The sequence below is a fragment of the Macaca mulatta genome, chromosome 5 (assembly GCF_049350105.2).
Source record: "Macaca mulatta isolate MMU2019108-1 chromosome 5, T2T-MMU8v2.0, whole genome shotgun sequence".
Classification (NCBI taxonomy): domain Eukaryota; kingdom Metazoa; phylum Chordata; class Mammalia; order Primates; family Cercopithecidae; genus Macaca; species Macaca mulatta.
Genome location: NC_133410.1, coordinates 146101887 through 146115152, shown reverse-complemented (window position 1 = coordinate 146115152; position 13266 = coordinate 146101887). Strand labels below are relative to the sequence as shown.

Genomic DNA, 13266 nt, shown 5'->3' with positions numbered 1-13266 from the left:
ATCTCTAAAAGACCCTTTCCAAGAGGACTGCCAGCCTGGGGTCAGGGTAGCTCCATAGGAAAGGCTAGCAGTTTAGTCTGGCCTGTAGGAGACGGGCTTTAGTGGTGAGGACATAAACAACCAAATGACAGAAGGAACACCGTAAACCACTTTAGGAATTCCAGGAAACTACACGACTCTCAAGAAAATGCCACTAAAGAAAGAGATAGCGTTTGTCATATACTAAGAGCCCATTGCTGCGTTACAATCTTCCAACGCAGAAGTTCTTTCTGACCCTTATTTCTTCCTTTTCTCTTGCCTCAAACTTTAAAGCTTCCATGAAAATCCATGGAATGGGGCAGGAGATCAAGAAAGGAATACTGTGCCTCCCTTTGCTTTACTTATCAGCAGGGGAAAGAGAAATCTTAGACTTGAAAAGTGGTTAAAGATTTGATGGTAACTGACAAGAATTTATGTTATCTGAAAGGAACCAGAAATCATTGAGATCTTCTTGTGATTTCCTTCAAAGTTAGGGAAGAAAAACAATCTATTAAATGCACTGAAAAGGGAAATTGTGAAGAAGAATAAAGTTTCTCCCTGATTACATCCTACAACATCCAATTTTTCAATAAGCTGGTTATATGCAATTTTACAAATTTCATTAACTTCTTCAGTAGGTTATAATTTATTCTATTGGGAATTTTGTTGATTAGATTCATTTGTTATTTATTTAGAATTAGAGATCAGTTCATTTACTAGGAACAATTAGGAAAATTATTCTCAATAATACTGTCAAGAATAATTGTGAATGACTTTGAAATGCACAGAAAAAGATCATTGGGTGTTTTGTCTAGCTAATCCTTCACTGTCTTGATCTATGTTTCCACTCTAAATTGTGGACAACTGATAGTGATGAAAATCATTTTTCTCATAGGCAATGCAAAATGAATTTTCTCCATTGGAGGTACTATTGATTTCCTTCTCTCACTCAAATAAGTTAGTTTTCCATCTATTAATCAAATTCATTTCAACATTCCTGATAATTTAATATATGTCTCTCTTTCAATTCTCCTTTGAACTGTTTTATAATATCTCATTGGTGCCTTTTTTAATCAACACGTTAAATAAAAGTTTTGATACTTGTTCATTTTATATCTGTATGTTCATTTCATATGTGTATATTATATATTATATGTTTGTAAAAATTATTTGAAATCTTGGAGATTCTATTGAGATGTTCAAGTGAGTTACCCTGGGGCAGAGCAGGTGCCAGGGAAATGCAACTCATAATGCTGGTCTGCTGCTATTTTCTTGCTGCCAGAGGGAAACACAAGTGACAACAGAACTTTAATTATGTTGATTTTGTATTTCTTGTATTTTTACCTATAATTTTGTGCTTTAAGTTTCTATTGTTCTTACTGTGTTCAAGTTATTCTCCATTGGTGACAGCAATGTTTGAAAATTCGGCTTACTGATCTGGTTATTTGGTGATCATTGCTGTTGGATTATAGAATCTGTTTTCTGTCAGGTAAAAGATGACAGGGAATGAGGTTTTTATTCTTTTTTTCATGTTTTTATAAAATTCTCAGCTCAGACATATGGTGCCCATGTGAAGGAAACAAACTCAATCTAATCAGTTATCTGTATTTACCCTTTACCTATGGATGAAGTTAAAAATTTGAAACTATAAGTACTCTATGGATATTTGTGTCTATGTTTCTGTAATTCAGAAAGGACTTTACCTCTGATTGTGTTAGTGTGAAATGTTTTACTCCTTCTAGAGGGTATTAATAACCTACATTATAAAGTATCTTAAATTATAAGCTCTGTTCCAATTGGCTTATGGAGATAAATAAATACGTAAACTAAATGTTCCAAAGTTCCAGAAATAAAAGAAATTTAAAAAATGATTAGTTTAAATGTTCTCAACTTAAAGAAATTTCTTATGGAAAATAAAAATCTTAAGACTTTTTGAAGATACCAAATTCACGTAATTAGAATAAAAATGGACAAATTAGTTGGATAATTTTTGTTTTAAAAAAGCTAGCTGTGTCTCTTCCATGATTAATTTGCGGTAAGTAGAGTAAAAGCATACACAACACTTTATTCTACTTAGGTTTGTTTTCGCAAATTTATACCAGTCTCCTGATCAAATAAGGTGAAATTACCCAGGCATAATGTTTAAAATTAAGAAAAATTTAATCTATTCAAATAAGTTGGATCATTATTTTGTCAACCTATTTATTTCTACAGTAATTATGCTCTGTAGTATGTCAGTTTGAAGATACTTTCTAAGATGTTTAAATAACTTATTGTTTTGTTATTAGATTAATTAAAGGATATTTTTGTATACCTAACAAATTTCCAAGTAAGATAGAAAACCCAAGCATGCATGAAGCATCATTTTAAGTTTGTATGCCTTTTAACATAAATTTTCTATTATAAAGAGAGACTATAGCTTTGCATCATGAATGTGTGAAGGAGACCTATGTGGCCTTAGAAAGTTTCATTACATGTTCTCATAACGGTAATGCTGTGTAAGACAGACAGTTCTCCTTTATCCAGCCAGCTGCTTTTGCTGTAAAGTAGAATTGAGTTACTTGGGTTAAAAGATATTGTTAATATAAGGATTTGAAACTATACTAGTAACAGTGGTGTCAGAGAAATACAATTCTGTGTGTGCTTTTATCAAGTGAAAAAGTGAAGGTTTTTTCCTAAATTCGCAGCAATTCTCAGGTTTCTTAATTTCTGGATTTTTATACTCTTGAGCACTGCCCAAATAACTTTGTCTATGTGGCTATCTATATTTACTGTATTGTGAATTTAAACTGACATCTATTAACACTTGTTTATAAATTCATTTGAAGATAGCAATAATACTGTATTGCATTTCAACATGATTATCATCTTAGTAATTTATAGAAATTGTTTTGACCTCATAGACCCCTGAGAGAACTTACTGTCCTAAGGTGAAGTGTCAGTTGGTTCCAGAAAATGATCAAGCATAATGAAGGATAACATTTGGAAGGTTAATTTTAATTGCCCCGGTGTATAATACCTACTTCCAAAAAAAAAAGCTATGAAATATGTTAAAATTTTAGCAACAGTCACTCAATTTGTATAAACTTTCGGCCTTCATTTCTAATTAGTGTCTTTAGCAACAATAAAAAAGGTTATTCTTTAATTCAATGCAATCTTCCTGGATAGCAGTGATTCTGTGTTATATCAGATTAATTTTCTGTGCCTTATGCTCAATTTGAAATGCTCTTTATTACAGAGAGAGAGAGAGAGAGAGAGAGACATCAGAGTTTCCTAACTCATGTAAGAAATGTAGTTCTTTATAATTGTGTTATATTCTATATATTCTATAAACATTCTATATATAAACATATTCTATGTTTCTTTAAAATGCTTTATTGTCACTTTAATTAAATACACATGCCAACTGTGGCTTCTCAGGCACCTGAGTCAGGCACCCTAATCAAGTGCTCAGATCTCCGACAATGCTTTTGATTTTGCCTTTCCAAAACCAGCATTAAAGTTGTAAAGAAAAAATCCACTTAAAATTTTATTTGAGACTTTTCGGATGGATTTTGGAAAATCACACATATTTTATTTTTCTCTTTATATAAAAAGAAACACTAGAAAAAAATAGGCTTGTTTTCTGTGTTACTATTGTAAGAGTTGCATAGAAAATTGTCAGGTCAGAAGATATGCTCAACTTTTTCTAAGTTAAATTTGTACAGGTAAAATGTTATTAAAATAAATATTTCTGAAACTATATGTTTTATGGGAAAACTCTGGAGTTTTGGAGTTTTGTCAATGTGCTTAATTTATATAATATGTATATACCCTTGGGAAGAGCACTGATCAAAACTCTTTAGGGACAGAATGTACTATACTGCAATAGAGAATTTTACTATCTTCCTTCCTGATATACTAATTATAGTAATAAACTAAACACAGCCAGAAATTAATCCTCTTATCATCTGTGGGTAGTTTTGATTTTACTCTTACACTTGCTTGAAGGTTCTGCTACAAGCCAGTCTTTGTATATTCAACAAATAAACATGGTCTCAGAGTTTTGTAGAAAAGTATTGTACCAGACATGTCAAACTACTGACCCTTAAAAATGGACTCATGTGTATAGGTTTCTGACCAAACATCACTTAGATAACTTCCAGACCATACCTGCTGACTGAGGTAGGATTTCCAGGACTCATTTTAGTCTAGTGTAAGTCAGCTGCAGGCAAATGGATGGATAAGCCAGGATCCAGCAGAACAAAAGCTAATCACATAGGACTGAATAAATGCTGAAGGAAATTACCCGGTGGTTGCTTGGAATATTGTTGATGTATTTTTAAGGTTTCATTTTCCAGATATGTAAGGAAGACTCTTTTCTTCTTTCTTAAGCTATTCACAGTCAATAACAATTTAATAAACTCTACTTCTATACATTGAAATATGACCTCTTAAAATGATATCTGATTCTCTCTGACCTTCCAGAATTTATAACATCTTGAGTCTCCTTAATTTTCATTGCAAAAACAAAAAAAAGTAGGCTACATAGTTTCTACTGCAATATCTTCTCCTTCTTACAAGCACATAATTGACAAATTGTGCAGTCATAGCCATACTTCAAATATCTTATTTGAGAATGATGCTTACTGAATAAAGTGTAACAAGTTAGTTTTAAATAATAATGTTTAGCTTTCTTGACAGAGCCAAAGCATAAAAGTTCTGTTAGAAAAGCTGGCCTTTTACCTTGTTCATTTGGCTTAGTCTTTTAGTGCTGGGGATAGACCCCAAATCTGGCCATAAACTGGTCCCAAAACTGTCCATAGACAAAATCTCTGCAGCACTGTGAAATTTTGTGAGGGCCATGACACCCACGCTGAAGTGGGTGTTGTGTTGATTGGAATGCTGGCAAGGAATACCTGGCTCACCCAGGGTGGAAAACCGCTTAAAGGCATTCCTGAACCACAAACAATAGCATGAGTGATCTGTGCCTTAAGGACATGTTCCTGCTGCAGATAACTAGCCAGAGCCCATCCTTTTGTTTTGGCCCATCCCTTTGTTTCCCATAAGGAATACTTTTAGTTAATATATAATCTATAGAAACAATGTTTATCACTGGCTTGCTGTCAATAAATACGTGGGTAAATCTCTGTTCAAAGACCTCAGCTCTGAAGACTGTGAATCCCTGATTTCCCACTTCACACGCTATATTTCTCTGTGTGTGTCTTGAATTCCTCTAGCACCACTGGGTTAGGGTCTCCCTGACCGAGCTGGTCTCCACATTTTATATTGTAAGAAAGAGAAATTCCTTCTAGTGCAAGAGCTTTGAGAAATGTTGGGGACCTCAGGAAGAAAAGAATTTACTCAGATTTACAGGCACTGCAGTTGAAATCTGGCAGAGAACATTTCTTGGTTTTGTTTTGTTATCCTCCCAATAGCAAATAGAGACCTTTAAAAGCATAAACCAAAATTCCTTATGAAGACATTCATAAAGAAGTGAATTTTGTGGCTTACACAAAAGATAAAATATCTAGGAATATACCTAACCAAGGAGGTGAAGAATCTCTATGAGAACTACAAAACATTGTCCAAAGAAATCATAGAAGACACAAACAAATGGAAAAATCATTCCATCCTCACGGGTAGGAAGATTCAATATCATTAAAATGTCAGTAGTGCCCAAAGCAATCTACAGATTCAACACTATTTCTATCAAATTACCAATGTCATTTTTCATAGAATTAGGAAAAAAACCCTAAATTTCATATGGAACCAAAAAGAGCCCAAATAACCAAGGCAATCCTAAGCAGAATGAACAAAGTTGAAAGCATCACATTACCTGACTTCAAACTATACTGCAAGGCTACAACAACCAAAACAACATGGTACTGGTACAAAAGATAGATACACAGACCAATGGAACAGAGACCTTTGAAATAAAGCCACACAGCTGCAACTAACTCATCTTTGACAAAGTTGACAAAAATAAACAATAGGGAAAGGACATCCTATTCAATAAATGGTGCTGGGAAAACTGGCTAACCATGTGCAAAAGAATAAATCTGGGCCCCTATCTCTCACCATTTATAAAAATTAATTCAAGATGGATTAAAGGCTTAAATGTAAAACATCAAACTGTAAAAAAGTCCAGAAGAAAATCTAGGAAATACTCTTTTAAACGCTGGCCTAGGCAAAGGAATTACCATGAAGACCCCAGAAACAAATGCAACAAAATAAAAAATAGACAAATGGGACTTAATTAAAGAGTTTTTGCACAGCAAAAGAAACTCTCAATAAAGTGAACAGACAACCTACAGAGAAGGAGAAAATATTTGCAAACTGTGCATCTGGCAAAGGACTAATATCCAGAATTAATAAGGAACTTAAACAAATCAACAAGAAAAAGTCAAACAACCCCATTAAACAGTGGACAAAGGACATAATCAGACTCTTTTCAAAGGAAGATATACAGGCAGCCAACAAACATGAACAAATTCTCAATATCACTCATCATCAGGGAGATGCAAATCAAAACCACAATGAGATAGCATCTCAGGCCAGTCAGAATGACTACTATTAAAAAGTCAAAAAGTAACACATGTTGGCAAAGTTGCAGAGAAAAGGGAATGCTTATACACTGTTGGTGGGAATGTAAATGAGTTTCGCTTCTGTGGAAAGCAGTTTGGAGATTTCTCATGGGACTAAAAATAGAACTACCATTCAACCCAACAATCTCATGACCCAGTATATACCCAAAGGAAAATAAATACTTCTACCAAAACTACACATGACCTTTTGTGTTAATTGCAGTGCTATTCATAATAGCAAAGGCATGGAATCAACCTAGGTCATCAACAGTGAGCCGGGTAAAGAAAATGTGGTACATAAATATAGAATACTATGCAACCATAAACAAGAATGGGATCATGTGTTTTGCAGGAACATGGATGGAGTTGAAGGGCATTATCCTTAATAAACTAACACAGAAGCAGAAAACCAAGATAACACATGTTCTCACTTATAAGTGGGAGCTAAATCTTGAGTTCACATAGACATAAAGATGGGAATACTAGGCACTGGGAACTCCAAATGGCTGGAGTAAGGGAGGGGCCAAAGGTTGCAAAACTTTCTACTGGTAACTACGTCCACTATCTGGGTAATAGGATCAACAGAAGCCCAAACTTCAGCACCAAGAAATATACCCTTATAACAAATCTGCATGTGTACCCCCTGAATCTAAAATAAAAATGAAAATTAAATAAATAATTTTATGGCTTTGTAGGTTTTTAAATATTCTGTGATATTTGATTTCCAAAAGAACACATAAGGAGAACTACAGGGTTAATTAAAACTCTTGCTGAACCTACATAAACAACCAGGCCAAACCTAACCAAACTAGTCAATTCTTTGTAATTATTAATTACAAAGTCTTTCTTTGTTATTATGATATGAAAATAAGTTGGGAGGACTGTCAGAAAAATAAATGTGAATGGACAAATTGAAATGCAAGGCTACAGCAACCAAAATTATTTCTGGGTAGCCTTTTCTGCAAATACATCAGAATTATCTCTGTTTTTCATTTACCTTGAGCTATTTTACACATTTTTTTTTTTTTTTTTTTTTGACAGAGTCTCACTCTGTCACCCAGGGTGGAGTGCAATGGCATGATCTCGGCTCACTGCAACCTCCGTCTCCTAGGTTCAAGCAATTCTCCTGCCTTAGCCTCCAGAGTAGCTGGGATAACAGGTGCGTGCCACCATGCCCAGCTAATTTTTTGTATTTTTAGTAGAGACTGGGTTTCCCCATGCTGGCCAGGCTGGTCTCGAACTCCCGACCTCGTGATCTGCCTGCCTCAGCCTCCCAAAGTGTTGGGATTACAGGCATGAGTCACCGTGCCCGGCCTTTACACCATTTAAGTAGTAGGTACTGACAATGGTGAAAGTAATTCTTATCCATATACAGATAATGCATTTTGACAGGTGGAGGTGCAATTGATTTTCATTTACCCTGTAGAAGAAGCCAGTTTATTATCTATTATATTGAGCACAATAATTTCATCATTCCTGTTTATGTATGTATGTTTGCTTTTAGAATAATCTGTTGAACAGATATAACATCTTACATGTTCTCTCATTGATTAATGAGTTAAATTACATATTTTAAATGTGTTTATATTATATTTAGATGAGAGTTGTGATTTTACCTTTTTAGAAATATAATACTATGTGTGTGTGTATGTGTGTAATATCAATTTGCATTTCAAGCCCTTTATTATTTTTTTCTACCTTTACTGTGTAACAGGTGCTATTCAAGTAGATTTACAAGTCTTTTTGATTCTAAGAACAGCTCTGCAATGGAGGTACTATTAAGCTCATTTTCCATCTAAGGAAATAAACTTGCAAGATATTAAGTGGTGAAATTATAATTTAAACTTGATTTTTTCCAATGCCTGTAACTTTAGCAAAAGGTTAACTTTTCAAAATATTTCATGAAAAGTCAAAATGCAACTGGTGGATACTACCATTTACTGCAATATAATAGAATGTGACATAATTGTTTGGATAATCAAATCAGGAACTAAGCTATAAGAAAACATTATTTCAGGAAAATTCTCAGAGAGATGAAGGAAATTGGCATCTAAAGTGCACATTCTGTTGACAATAAAAAACATAAATACACTGGAAAATTTGCCGGTATATCATTCATGGTATAGTTCTATAAAATTGGCTAGCTTCCTAACTTCCAACCTTCCAGCAAGCCTATTAACCTTAGCTAGTATTGTTTTGAACAACTTTCAGAATCATCTACTTTATCACCAAAAGCAAGGAATTGCTTGTTCTATTTTTATGTTGTTTTCAGTTTTTTTTTTTTTAAATAGAATGCTTGATGGAACTGCTTTTTCTTGCATACCTCAGCAATATGACTTGCCTGTACTTAGATATGAGGTAACATTTTGAATGTCTTGCTGTAAAATATTTCTCTCCATGTAAATTGCAATGCCTTTGCATTTTGCTTCCTTTTACAAACTTTCTCTAGTCTATAGACATAGGTGTTCTATAATTATTTTTGTAAGAACAATAAAATGTTTCTCTCCCTTGTCCCAGAATTCTATTTGGAAATGTCTGCTTGCTTTCAAACATTCACCAATTTTGACTTCCCTCTAAATTGAAAAGTCCAAAACAAAAACTTCACTTGTGCTTGTGACAGTACTAGATAGTCTATGTCTTAATTGATTATCTTATCCTTCATGATTAAGTTTTGGTAAGCCACAGAGAACCTGTCTTCCCCTGTCCATTTCTATATGTCCAACAATATTAGAGTATCCCCTTGGGTGAGTAATTGCATGGCCTTTAATCTTTCACCTAACCAGTGAATACTTTATAAAGTTATGTATACTGAGTGAGCCCCTTCTGAGCACAGAGCAAATTTCATTTTTCTCTCTTCTTTTTCTCTTTTTTATGTTTAAATTTTTCTTCATAATTCTAACACTTATTATCAATGATATCCCAGACACACCCACTACACTCATGCAGTTGGAGTGAGTGGATATCTCCACTCCTGATATCACCAGGATTAACTACTCTGCACCTTCAACAGACTTGTCTGACTCCTCTACTTGAATATTTCTTTGGAAAAAATATGTTAATGTTTTCACGATTCTTAGATATTTAGCTTCTTGCTCTGCCTCTAATGTGGTTTTCTTGTATGGATGTTTTTTGGTTGATTGCCTTACTCATTAACCCCATGTTTAATTCTTTTGTCTATGTTTATTTCATTCTCTACTGTCTCCTTTATACCACTCATACATCCAAGTACTGGATTTTAAACTGATCATTTCAAGCGATCTCAGCCTCTTTTTATCCTGGGCTTTCCATTGTGTCAGTATTACTCTAACGTTATATATAAATTGTTACTCAAAATTAGCAAGTCAAGGCTAATTTTATTAACTTCTCTAAGAAACATAACATTTGAACAATTCTTAATTCAACATCATTCTACCTTACTATCAATCTTTATTCAAAAGTGGCATAGGTAGAAAGCAACTGTATGGCTACTTTGACTCACCATCTCATTGGCTTCTCATGTGTTCATACTACCATTAAAGTCTGCTTATACCCTCTTAAATAAGCATCTTGGTTTTTTCTTCCTTTTCTGTTTAAACAGCTACTACTTACATTGAAACCTTCATAATATGCATCAGGCAAATAGGTAAACACTGATCTTTACATTTCATATTCTTACCGTAATATAATAAAGCTATGCCTTGGAATTTCTTAAACAAACTTTATTCCCCGCCCCATTTCTATTGCATTATGTCAAGATTCTTAACTCATTAATTAAAACCCCTCCACTTTTCAATATCCATTTCCAGATTCAGCTATTTAAAATCTTTCAACATTTCTCACAAATGGCTCCTTAGGTTGTTAACTGTATTTTTAAATACATTTGGATGGACATTAATTGTATTTTATATACTCTGTGATCATTATATTGCTCAGACAAGTCTAGCATGTTTTCTGTTAGCCACGTAGATAAGAGTTCTAATATTTAAAATCAAATAATGCAATTAAATGGGGAACAGTTTTTCTTCGAATATATGGTCTAGTATTAAAACAATGTTTGGGTAAATTACTTTGGAATTTGACATCCACATTTGAATTCAGAACCATTAAAAATCTCTTTATCTTTTCTGACCAACCCTGGAACTAAATGTGGCGTTTTCATTCTATCCAGTATTGAAAACATGTGATTGATCATATTTTTCTCTCTTCATTCATTCTCTCATTTGTTCATCCACTCATTCATTAGCCATTTTATGAGCATCAACTTTGTATCAAACCCTTGTGAATGCACATATATACTTATATATGCATATATATACCCATATATGTATATACACACATACACACACCCCTATATACATATATAAACAAGATGTCACTGTATTTTAAATGCTTACATCCAATTGGGCAAGAAAACAAATACAATATTAAAATGCAATGTGGTAAATATCACAATTATGGTATGGCAAAAATGCTATGAAAGAACAATCTCTGAAGTATTTGAATGTTACAAGGGAGAAGAGAGGATTCAATTTTGTGGAAAGAGAGACAGCACAAAGTCTTCTAGGCAGAGGCACAAAGTATTCTCTTGTGAAATGGCAGGTGGCTCTAGGAAAGCAGTGTGAGGTAAGGCATGAGGCAGAGTTTGCTTGTGATTTTAAATGAAATAATTGCTTTCCCCTGCTTTCTGTCTTTGTTTCTACCAGTATTTCATAAGAACTTTCTTTTGTCGCCCCCACAGTTTGCAAAACTCTTTTGAAAGGGTTTAGGACCAGTACTAATCTAGTGCTTTGTTTTAATGAAATGAAAATAACTGTTAAAACTCAATTTGCAAGTGCCATGGTAACTGTGTAGTCAAATTTATTTTCTTATTCTCCATAGACACAACATCTGAGCTAGCCTGTCACAGTAGCCTCTATTTAATAAATGGAATAGTCATGAAGTAAATTAATGAATGTCTCAACATGTACATTTTTACACCTTTATCTAGGCTTTCACATGGACAGCTCTCACTGGTTTGGCTCAGATTCACTTCAGTTCATATACTCAAGAATACATTTATCAGGCACCAGACAGTGAGGCTCTTTTAGACAGTCAATATACTGCAGGAGAGAAGCTGAAGAGTGAAATTCTAATTATTCTTGACATAGGGCATTCTAAGAGTGTCTCATGCCAAAATAATGAAAGTTATCTTTTTTCAGGAAATTGAAAGACGATGCAAGAAGTGTCTTCAGGTTTCCACGGAAATGGAATTAAATGAGAAACATGTGGCACTTTCTGATGGATACAGATCATCCTGAAATCACTTCACATCTGCTGGCTAAATAGAGAAATAACTATAAATCTTTTCAAACACAAAGGAGAGAAAAATGTAGGAAATACATCAAGCAATACTTTTATGGCAGCATTAGTATGACTCTATAAAGAAGGTTATTTATAATGGTGGAATTGTTTGTCACACAGCATATGAAAAAAGGAAATTCAAATTATATAGATGGGTTACAGTGTTAAACATGATCTTGTAAACTCTAGATATGTCACCTTCCTAGATGCAAACCTTATTTTTAATTTTTAGTAATATTTTAACAAATTAGAGATGTATGCATATTCAGCATGGTTTACATTCAGATCATTCGGATATTTTCTAAACAATCCTCAGTAGAAATTTAAACAAGTTTATCTTGTTCTCATACATGTGTTTATGCACAAAGGGTTATTTTGAAATATTGTTAATGGTGAATAAATGTACGCTATGGAATAAATTCTTTACAGCTGTGGACCTACTTCATGAAAAATGTGTATAAAGCACACAGAATTCAGACTTCTTCCTTTCAAAAATAAAGTCTCTGGTTCATACTTCTCCCCATCATGCTCCATTTCCAATTATGCACCATTTAACTATTCACATGCAATTATATAAGAATGTTTATGTTTAAGCTTAGCAACAATAAATTTTTCATCACTTCAAGAAATAATATATGTATCCATGAGTGTTAAAAAGACAATATTTTATCAATCTATAACTAGTCTCATGTTTCAAGTGCAAAGGCAAACTATATTATCACAATATAAATATTTTCACGTGAAAATATAAGAATAAACTCTCATGCATATTCATGTAAAACAAAACAAGTATATGGCTACAAAATGTCCTGTGTTGGCAATATTTTCGTCATAATCTGCATTCCTGTTTCTCTTAACCAATCTTCTCTCATTGATAGAAAAGAACTATCAATATTTTAATAAGATTAAGTTAGAAAGGAAAGTGTAACAGTGCTTATTTTATTCCACTCAGACTCCACTACAGACCTGGAAGTGGTCGTGCCTGTGGAGGCAGAAGGGCTGTGGGGAGTTTTCATTCAGCAGCCTAGTCTGGTAAGCTAATGAATACAAATTTGACTCTTTGCTCTCTCCTTCATGTCTTCATATACTTCCCCAATGGTATCAGCTGCAAAAAAATGAAGACTGAATCAGACTGAGACGTAAGCAAGGATTGCACTCTGAGTTAGGCAGCTGTCAAAAATAATGTGATTCCTTATGTAATATTAGAGAATAGGTAGAGACACATACATAGTTGTATTTTATTATTTGATTTCACCATTAAAGTACAGTTCTGTCTGCCATACATTTTTCCATACTAGAGAGTAACCTCTATTAAATACTAGGTTCTAAATTCTGCCTGCTATGAATTTTCAACCAAAGAGAA

The 13266-nt window shown here is 33.7% G+C and overlaps 1 long non-coding RNA gene across 1 annotated transcript in view; it reads left to right on the top strand.

Annotated features, from left to right (window-relative positions):
• LOC144341004 (uncharacterized) overlaps nt 1–12826 on the top strand; it is a 74364-nt gene extending 61538 nt beyond the window's left edge. The window contains exon 3 of the long non-coding RNA XR_013417565.1: nt 11762–12826. This is a non-coding gene — a long non-coding RNA (uncharacterized LOC144341004). The remainder of the gene's footprint in view (nt 1–11761) is intronic.
• The last annotated feature ends 440 nt before the right edge of the window (nt 12827–13266 follow it).